This window comes from Hoplias malabaricus, chromosome 12 (assembly GCF_029633855.1).
Source record: "Hoplias malabaricus isolate fHopMal1 chromosome 12, fHopMal1.hap1, whole genome shotgun sequence".
NCBI classification, from domain to species: domain Eukaryota; kingdom Metazoa; phylum Chordata; class Actinopteri; order Characiformes; family Erythrinidae; genus Hoplias; species Hoplias malabaricus.
The window spans coordinates 22,112,055-22,122,849 of NC_089811.1; the positions used below are offsets into that span (position 1 = coordinate 22,112,055).

Genomic DNA, 10,795 nt, shown 5'->3' on the forward strand with positions numbered 1-10,795 from the left:
GTATACTGAGAAATTACAAAAAAGAATTCCCCAAACCTCTGTCATCATAACTGTTATTGGCAAACACTGACCTATGATGATAAAGTTTAAATGTGACTTCAAGAGTATGTTATTTCAGGTTAGTTCATTTTGCCTGTGATGTTATTTTCAGAAGTTTGAAAGCAAATCGCTCTTTATAACTCAAAAAGTGTAATGATTTAATATTTCATTTTGCAGATGTCCAGTTACACTGCAGTCTTTAAATGGAAACATATGTGGAATTAGGTAGCACTGATTAACAAGCAGTTGCTGCTACACCTCTTCAGGGTTCTGGAGTCCTGAGTATGTGTGGACTTCCTGTCCGTTTGTTGGTTTCCTCTCACGGTCCATAAATACATGTCAGTAGATTGATTGACTGTGTGAAATTCTCCACAGGAGTAAGTGTGTGATGCCTTATGGCTTGTGTCCTGTTCAATGTAGGCTATAGAGCCACCACAATCCTGATCAGGATGAAGTTTATTATTTACAAGTATGTACCTTATTAAATTTACTTTTTTCACTGTTTGAATTACCACAGAAACTCATTTGTTACTTGAGTTGTTTAGTTTTGTAGAAATTTATGCCTGAAATTCCTTTCATGCAGTTAGTGTAGATGTAAAATATCCTATGCCAATCCATTAGAGTTTCACATAGGGCCCACCACACTCTCTTCCTACCTGCAGCCACTGAAATTGCTGTTGAATCCTACACCTCAACACTAAGGTTGCTGTGGCTATTTATGATCCAATCAGCAACCGACTATCCTTAACAAATACGGTTACTCATTGAGCCCAGCCGATGAGTACCTAAACCAGTCACTTTATCACTAGCTCTTCACAGGGGTCATCAGGTAGGCACCTCCTCTCATTGCTGTTTCACTGAATTAAGCCCACAACACCTCCAGAAGGCTCAACAGTGAAGTCTGGCATCCCAGACCCACCCCAATTCAAGCCAGTCTTACAGTCTTACCTCACATTTTACCATCAACAACCATAAATCCACACTGGCCTTCCTGGTGACTAAGGCTGTACCTAGCCCCACTGGCACCGTTAATGCATGCTCAGTGCCACCAGTTCCATGAATTCCTGGAATTTATGGTCAGTTCCATCTACAGCAAAAATAAATCAATATCCTTGCCTCAGCTTTTCAATGTTTGTTCTCTTCATTGCATAAAATCCTCCAAAATGCCTCTTTTCTGCTGTGATCAGAGAGATTTTTAGACACTGAGGCTTCATAAACCCATTACATTAGTTTCAAGTATGCAAACAGTAATAAACAATAATAATAATAACAGGATGAAGTTTATAAACAGTAATAAACATATATATTTAATTTTGTTTATCTGTTTCTTGGCTTTTTAAATCAAAATTGTAAATGCCACCTTTGAGACAACTCATGCCTGAAGTGGGTAATCACAAAGAATGACGACATGGAGATGAACAACATATAATGAGGGAAATAGGCAGAAGTATATTATAACATAAATGCATAATGGTGCTTCCAAACAACTGTAAACAACAACTGTAAACCCATAAAAATCTCCTAATATAACAGAGACAGCAGGTAGCAATGCATCATGGGAGGCATATTGCCACCTGCTGCACTCAACATCTGTGACAAGGAACACCATGATGTTGAATGATTGGAGAAAAGGGAGACCAATTATGCCACGAATGGCTTGAGCACTCATGATGATGGAGGCCAACACTCAGTCAGTGGTGGTATAATGTTTATTACATATAATTAACTTAATTACAATAAGAAAATACATCCAGAGGATTCAATTATACCATGCCCTTTGTTTTTCCTCACTGTATGTCATTTCATTTAAAATCTGATGTGCATTCAATTAAACTGACCCAGGACACAGACCAAGCCTGGCTTGCTTATATAAAGCTCACAGATCTCAGCCTCTCATTGTTGGGAATATTTTCAGTGAAGCAATATTCCTCTATGATATTCCCCTTTATCTCCATAGGGCCTCATTCTGCTATTGTGGTCGATAAGAGAGGAAACTCAGTGACAGTCACAACACAAGGCTGGCATTTCACATCAGCAGCAAACCTGGGATGGAGGGAAAGTTCAGACAGAATAATTGCGGTGTCACACTTCCAATGCAGCCCCCCCACTCCCTGGAACCCTGAGATGCTGAGACAAAAGCAAACTGCAAGATGAATTTAATAAAGCGAATGTGTTGGGTGCGCTGATCAATGTAATGATTTCTCCCAATCACCAAATGTCACCAAACAAAGCAGTGAGAGACCTATTACAAATAGGACAAAATTATCTTTCTGCAAATGTTGCTGGTGCTCAGATCTTCTGCCAGTCATTTTCCTTTGCCCAGAGTTTGCAAATACACTGGCTTAGTGAAGAAGTATTATTAGCTTCTATTTTGTTCCAGCTGCACTGTTTAAATACTGGACATGTCTGATCACCTCCGAAGATTTCACCATTGTGTCAGTGGGCAGCTTAATAAGAACTAAAAAATATGTATTTTGTTACCATCCAGTCAGAATCTACAAAATAATAGCTTTACAGGAAAAGGAAAAATTAAAGTCTTTCAAATATTTTAGTTTAATACAGATTTTTTATCCATGTAATTGTGGATGATGTCTATTGTGCCATTTATAATGCAATGATAGCACAAAATATAAAGCAACAAACCATTCAAAAATGTATAAGGAAAAATATAATAACAATATCTCAATAAAATTGAGATAAAAGTTTTTGCTCAAACAGCACAATATATTATTGCTAATTTAAAATTAATTAAAACGGTCAGAATTTTAAAAGACATCAGTCTACTCTGAACAGATCCTATATTTTAATGTGCCAATTTTTGTATTGTATTTTTTTTTAAATGTTAATTTCATTTTATTTAAGTGTGCCTTTAAATGTGTACTAAACAATTGTTCTCTTACATTTAAGTGTCAAGTCTGTTTCCATAAATAGTCTAAAGACTTTCTAAAATATAGATATTTTATTTATTTTAATTATTTATCAGAGATACATGTGCCAGCTGTAACCTAAAAAATTGCTATATGCACCTTTCGATAGAAAATCACAGTTTGAGATGCTGTGTAATCCAGGACTAGATTGAATCCATGTCTTGGTCAAGAAATGTTATATACCCTGTGCATTATATTCCACATTTATATTTAGCCATAAACCTGTAAATTTCCATACAAACACTTCGTTTGGTAGAGGCTATAATTTCATTACTTATTTTTTTAAAAATTACAAGGCTTAAAAAAATAGAGACCATTTGTCTAATAAACTTAAGGAGTAACTTTCAGTAGGGGGCAGTAGCATCTACCTCAAATAGTCTAGTCTCAAATTGTACGATCATTGAAATCAAATATATTCGGCGGTGTCCTTTAAACCTTTTAACAGTCATTTTCAGGTGGACGTTTTTATATCAGTATCCCCCTAAATTTCAGACAGCGCGCAGGCACATTTTTGTAATGGCGGTTTTTTCATGGAGTACAAGTGAGTTATAATGTAGCAGCGTATACCTGCACGTCTTGAGAAAAAAATGGCGGATGTGTTTGTTTTAAACTTTCCATTTTGTAAAAATGCGTTAAAGTCTTTATTTTGGTTAGATTTAAATACATTTAATGTCAACAACGGTGAGTAGCAATTTGTGCTTTATTGTGGTAATTCTGTTAGTAATGTCAGTTTGTATTAAAATTTTACCACTTAAATACAAGTGAAAGTTGCACTACCCGATATTTGTTTGTTAAAACTGAAAGAGGTCGCATTATTGACATGATTCAAGAGGGAAAGTATTTGCTAATACAGTGTCATGTGCTTCGAGCCGCCCTGTAAAGCCTGATTATATTTACTAAAAAGGTTTGCTGTGCTTGCATTTGGTGCGAGTTTTTGTCCCACGCAGATATAAGGTCTGGGCTCTATGGGCAGGTTATGTGGGCTTAACATTAAGGTATGGAAAGAGAAATTGTTGAATATGGAGTGGTTTGAATCAAACTTGCTTGTAGACCATGGAGACCTGGCTGACGTAGCCACAATATAGAGCAAATAATTTCCAACTAACACATGTAATAATCTGAAGGTTATCTATCTAATTATCTCTCTATCTAAATTATTTTTGCTTTCATTTTATTATCCCTTAAACTGACTACAGTAAGGCATGAAGTGTGTTCTATTTGACCATTCCTCTTTAAACATAAACTCTCCTCAGTGGCTTCTAATTTCCATATTTGTTACAAGACGTTCATAAATAACTTAGAACTGGTTCATAGGGCGAGAAAATTGTTAATATATATGTTTCATGCAATTGTGTATTTCCACCAGACAGGTTGTAAAGTCTCCAAACTTGTGAAGCTGCTACATAGTGCACCTTTAAGTCAAAGAAGTTGGCAGTATAGCTTCATGTTATTCTCACAGGTTTATTTAATGGACTTACAGCCATATACCATAAGCTTTAATGATAATGTGTGCTTTATATATAAATGGTAATGTATCTTACAGTTAATCAGCTCTGTTTAGGGGCTGTTGATTTTATTTGGACAAAAGTGGATGTGTGTGCATCTTTGTATTACTTTTATATTGATTTGTTTTATTGTTTTATGGAAAACACATGTACCAGTTAGTATATGTACCAGAATAAAACAGCCAGAGTATTTGTAAAACCAAACCCCAACTTATCCCTCAAGATATTACTCTAACCACACAACCGATACGATCATATATATATATATTTTTTAGTCAATATTAGTCTGGATGTTTGTTCAGGAGTAGAGGTACAGTAGATGATTCAGATCAACTTTGTTGTTGTTTTTGTTGTTCCTCAACAATCTCATTGTAATGAAGGTTGAAATCATCCTGACAAATAAGAATGAAGAGAGCAGTGTGGCAATATTTTATTGTGATAATTTCTACAGTATGCTCAGAAAAGTATTTTGTCAGTATTTAAAGATTACTGAACAACTCTAGTTTTATAGAGAGTTGAATTGTTACTTTTTGGTAGCCTTTCATTTAGTGCCGTATGTGAAATCTTGTGGCAGCATTATTGGAAAGCTGGAAAAGAATCCTGTGGGGAATAAACGTCCACAACACAATCTGATTCCAGTTTTGTGGTAGTCTGCCCATGGCTGCAGAAATTGTAGGACTGCTGACTGTAACACTGCTCCTAGCACAATAACAGTGTGAACAGAGGGAAAAGGAGAGATCTATGAAGATAAGCAAAGTGACAAAAATCTGAGTAACTGAATGTTCTTTGCTCTGTCAGGGTTTCCCTAAGCAACTAAACTTTATTTATTGAAGGAACACTTAATGAAAGTGGGCACATATCTTTGTAGTTAGCATCCTCAGAGGGAATATTCCACTTTCTGGGGATTGTTAACAATGATTAAATCTTAAGCATTTATTTTCTAGATATTTTCAACACTGAGAGAGTCTTCTGGTGGTCAGAAATATATTCCGTACCATTGCTAGGTCTTTATCCAATGGAAATCAATTTATTCATTTATTGCTTGTTAAGTACTCCATGAAAAGTCAGAATTCGCACATTTATGTTTAGAGCAGAGGTCATCACATCTGGACCTTAGATCCAGGTTCCAGGCCAAGATTTTAAATGGCCCACTGTTATGATGATATAGTTTCAACTGCTAATGTTCCTGAGTGGCCAGGTATAGTGTCATACTGGCTGGCCATTTTAAAATCCTGGTCTGAAACCTGGACCAAAGTCTACATTTGATAAACTCTGTCTTACAAACTTACAATGCATTTACAGTACTCAGACACCTCAATGGATCCCCTTCATTTTCAGTGCAAGTCATTGGCACAGTCATTTATACGTGCATGGTGTATGATGGGTCCAGCACATCAGATCGAGAGTGTTGTGCTGCTGAACTTTTCGCAAATGAGTCTGGTAAACACAATGCAATTAGTAAAACCATCTTTCCATATTCAAAATGGACTAAAAGGGACAGGAGTTAAATGAAATGATTACGTCACAGTACCATTAATTATCTGTACTAACGTATTTGAACAGCACTCTTAAAAATTAATATTTGTCAGCTATCTTTAATGTGCACCCATAACTGCTTTATTCAGGTGTTCAAGTGCACACAGCTTTCAATCAACAGAGAAAAGGTTTGCCAATTGATTTGGATACATTAGAGCAGCTGCACCTGAAAGCACCACGCCTAATTCCAAGTGTTGGCCAGAGAGTTTTAAAGCCCTCCCAGTAAATGTGATTGTGTAAGGCATACTCTCTCACCGTCAATGTTGTAAATTCCTTTATTTAATCTATGTTGTCAGAACACAATGGTCATGTTCTGTTTATTTGGTTGCTGATAAAGAATGCAGTGTTGCTGTGTAATACTGTAATCTGTGTTAGCTTGTTGTATCTGCTAAGTAATGGCACACATCAACATTTAAAATGACAGCTCATTGCTTTATTACTGATCTTAATTTAGCCCTCCCATGCAACCTTGCGACCAGTTGCCACCAGTTCTAGCCATGAACACTCCTCAGCTGCATACCTTGAAAGGGTTGCTTTCCTTCCAGTGTAGTAAAGAATTTGGGAAGGGAATATCTGTAGTACATGAGCAACATTTCTCTTCACAGGTTTTAGTGGCTACCTCAAGATTCAATAACAGTGCATGAATACATAAACTGACATGGTGCTGGTTTGAGATACAGCCCATTAAACTCATTACTTAGCATTAATCAATATGACGCTCACAGTCTGAATTGGCATGGCTTCCTTCGGGGCCCTTAGCAGTTAAGTGGTGGAATCAGTGTGTTTGAACTCTGAACCTAAAGACTGCAAATCAGTATTGAACCAACCATTCAGAGATGGGCGATGAGGTCAGCATATGGCTGCACAGCCTGCTGCTGCTGCGCCTCATGCTCCCTCTCTTGCATGTACAGGGACGTTCACAAATGGAAACCTTCAATTTCTCACAGTTTAATGAAACCTTAAAAGTTCATCTGCCCTAGATTCGTATTTTATTTACATAATCATTTTAATTTAGCTGAGTTCATGGGGGGAAATCCATTAAGCTCTCATTTTGCTGCCAGAGATAAAGTTATTATTCAGGTTGAAGTCTTCCTGCCGTAATTATATCACTGGGTCTACCATGAATATTTTTCCCTGCAGATGTAAGACACAAACTCTATTATGTGTGTTTATTTCCAGACATGAGCTGATAAAATCAGCAATAGGAGAATATATTTACATATAAATAAAAATGGATCCAATTAAAGGGAAGTTTATTGGCTCAGCTCTACATCATTGGCCATAGCAACAGACAGGTAATATTGCGAACAGGGTAGAGGTACATATTTAAATGGTAATCATAATAAAGGCTGGCATTATTTATGCTATATTTTTTTGAGTATGTAGCTCAAGACCAATGAAATCATTAGCAATTAAACCATTAGCAAAGACAAATTATTAGTTTGGTTTACATAGCTATTACTTCTAATGATTTGTGTTAGTGACCTCATTAACATGTGTATGGCCTAAAATTGGGACGTCAAGTTAATTAATTTTTTCATTCATGTTTTGAGAGTTGCTTTAAGTTCATCTTGTTCAGGGTCATGGTGGGTCTAAAGCCTACCAGGAATCATTGGGCACAAGGCAGGACCACACACCGGACAGGGTGCTAATCATTTGCAGGTCAAGGCACCAAATTATCTCCACTGTAATTCCAATAATAATTTGCTGATGATCTTTTTATTCCTGATTAATTGGTAAATACTAGACTATATCGTCTAGTATATCTGAGTTTAGTCTAGTATATCGGCATTTACAGCTGACTAAATATTGCCCTATCTTGCCTATTATATTTGTTTCAGAATTCCAGATTACGAGGAACAAGTGTAAGTTCTGAAAACCAGCAGGTAAACATTCCTCCAGAGACTGCAGAGAGAATGTTGAACAAGGTTAGAATCCAAGTTCCACAGTGCAAGTCTCCTGCTGCTCTTTCATGCTTGCTGCACAGTTACCTGCCATCAAAACCCACACCAAACTCTAGACTGTGGAAATAAGCAAGCAAGCAGGCTGTTCCAGTATGGCAACATGAGGCCTTGTGTTGATTTCTAATGCTTTGAAATAAGTCCTCCTATGTTCTGCCTTTTTTCACTAATTTCTTACTTTGGCTGTTACAGGGCGGAATGGTGGCATCTGAATCCCCTCTGGGGTACTGCATATGAAAACACTTCCACTGTGAGCTTCAGCAGGAGTCTCTGCTGCCATCCACAGGACGGCAAGTTAAAGGCAAGTCTTGGAGCAGGCTCAGGACAGAAAGATAAAAGCTCCTCTTCAGAAAGTCAGAGGGAACAGTCAGTGCTTTCAGGCAGACCTGAGGTCTAACTATAGTAGCTTATATATTGTATCCAATAGACAAATGTTTAATGGACAAAAAAAAGTTTTCACTCTGTTATAATTACAGACATATTTGGGTACATCCATGCAGCTGGACAAGTGGGTTGCCATTTGCTCTTTGTTGCCTTATGTCTGGCTACGGCAATGACATGACATGATTGATATGACACATTAGCAGGACAGTGTACTACACCACAGATGTGCTGTGGGCTGTTGCATTCCAGAATACCTCTGAAAATGATCTGAGTGATCAGTTTGCAACTTATCTCTGGGATAAATTGTACCCTGTTTACTCTTGTGCTTGGTGGTGGTCATTTATGATCTGATCACACAGCCTGCATGTTAATGCCAGGTGTGAGTGGGGTCTATTTTTATTTTTTTTATTTTGTAGACTACACTTTCAGAGTACTGCTGTAGGGTGAGATGATTCATCTGAATTGACCTCAGTCATAGCTGAGGCTTGTTGTATTTTGTGCTTGAAGTGTTTGTCTGAGCTGGATGGGATCCAGCTGTTAATGCAATGTTTGGTTGGGTTCACCCTTTCTGGGTATGTGTTGCTCAGGTTGTGTTTAAATTTCATGTTCATACACTTAAAAACCTGATTATTTATTTGTTTGTTTGTTTTTTATTTATTTTAACCTGAATTTCCATCTCATAAGTAGTCCTAGTCTCCTCCTTTATTCGGTTTTCAAAGCCTTAATTTTTAAATCTTATCACATCTGCTTTTGATACTAAGGTCAGCAATAATATTTATATTTAATAAAATATACACAGACACACACACATTATTATATAACGTATGTGTGTATGTCTGGGTTCTATGTGCTCAATATTCCATGTAATGGACCGATCAGTATTAAACAGGTGAAGGCTTACTATCAGCATAGCACAGTGTGAAAAGTTCCAGAATAAAAATGATTGAGATTGTTTGACTAATACATATTTTAAACAGGTCTTTGGTGTGCAGCTAGGAAATATGTGAAACTGTAACTGTATTGTGGGGAATGGGAGTAAAGGGGCTAGACTGCTGATGCTGCTCTTTAATATGCTTCCAGCTGGGTTGATTTTGAAGTACATATTTTTAGGCTCAGATTGAAATCTGACTTGGAATGTGATGCAGTGTGCTGGCTAGGGATGGACTCTTAACAGAATATTCAGTTTGCAGCAAAATTTTAGCATTGATTGAAGCTGTTTGCCATATAAACGTGTTTGCAGCCATCATTCTGGCTGAGCGAACATTATCACTACCCACAGTGCTAGTTAGCAGAAGCATCTTTCAACTGATGTGACAGATCTGATCAGTTTGCATTCTCCTCCAAAGCACTCCCACACTACTAAAGCAATAGGGGTGCTGTGTGACTTGGAGAGATTGACTGAAAAATGTTGGAAATGGAGACGAGTATTAATGGGGGGAGGGAAATGTGGCAAAAAAATCTGGTTATAAACAGAAAAAACAAATTTGGAGTACTGCAGATCAAACAGAGCTGCACTTAATTATTTCATATATACAAGAACAGCATGGTTCTCAGGCATGGATTAAGTTTTATACATAAATGAGTTGGGAATTCAATTTAAGATTTGAAGATTCTTTGCATTATATACTTGTGCTTATTCTGGAATTAAGGAAACTGGACTTGTATGTCCAAATGTTCCCAAATACGCGAACTTGCTGATTAAACCGGGGTGTCTGGATTGATTTGGAAATATGCCATATATCTGTATAACAGGACTGTGTTCTCCCCACAGTGCTGAAGCAAGGGCATCCCTGCAATGCCTGTGCCTGTCCTTACGGAGGACTCTCAGGGGAGCGGCCCTCTGCCGTGGGGAAGTGAGTCTAGGAAGAGCATGATTGATTATGGCCTCTTATTGTCTACAGCTGTTCACAGCCGGGGCTTGCTTGTAGGCGTTTGATTTCCAAAGCTCATAATCTCTTCTACTCTTATCCCCAGAGCCAAGCTAGCCCTCACATGGTGGGTTTAAATTATGTGTGAACTACTCAACGAAAGGAGTCCACACATTATTCCTGTGTTGTTGTTTCATTTTGGTGTTTTGGTCTGTGAAATGTTTACTCCACATTTACTCAAGTGGTTTTGCTTGTTATCAAAGTAGAGGCTGGGAAAACTCGACAATGACCTGGATAGAGCAGGTCTGTTGTTGTTGGAATGAGTTTTGAATGTGGTCCAGTTGTGTTGTTTTGTTCTCAAATGCAACTTGAATGTATAATTACTACAATGCTCCTAAATGCAAAATTACCATGTTTATGTAATTTTTATACACTACATATGCAGAAATGTGTATCTTCCACATGAAATATTTGCCTTCAGATACTTGATGATGCAACAGTTTTGGACATGTGCATCCACGTTTGCATGCACAGCTTGTTTAGTCTCTGTTGGAAAGCAGGCAATGAACTGGGAT

At 37.4% G+C, this 10,795-nt stretch overlaps 1 long non-coding RNA gene across 1 annotated transcript; it reads left to right on the forward strand.

Moving 5' to 3' along the window:
* The first annotated feature begins 3,355 nt into the window (after positions 1-3,355).
* Positions 3,356-8,898, forward strand: LOC136710371 (uncharacterized). The gene is made up of 3 exons (XR_010804619.1): positions 3,356-3,507; positions 7,849-7,935; positions 8,161-8,898. It is a non-coding gene; the product is annotated as an uncharacterized lncRNA (long non-coding RNA).
* The last annotated feature ends 1,897 nt before the right edge of the window (positions 8,899-10,795 follow it).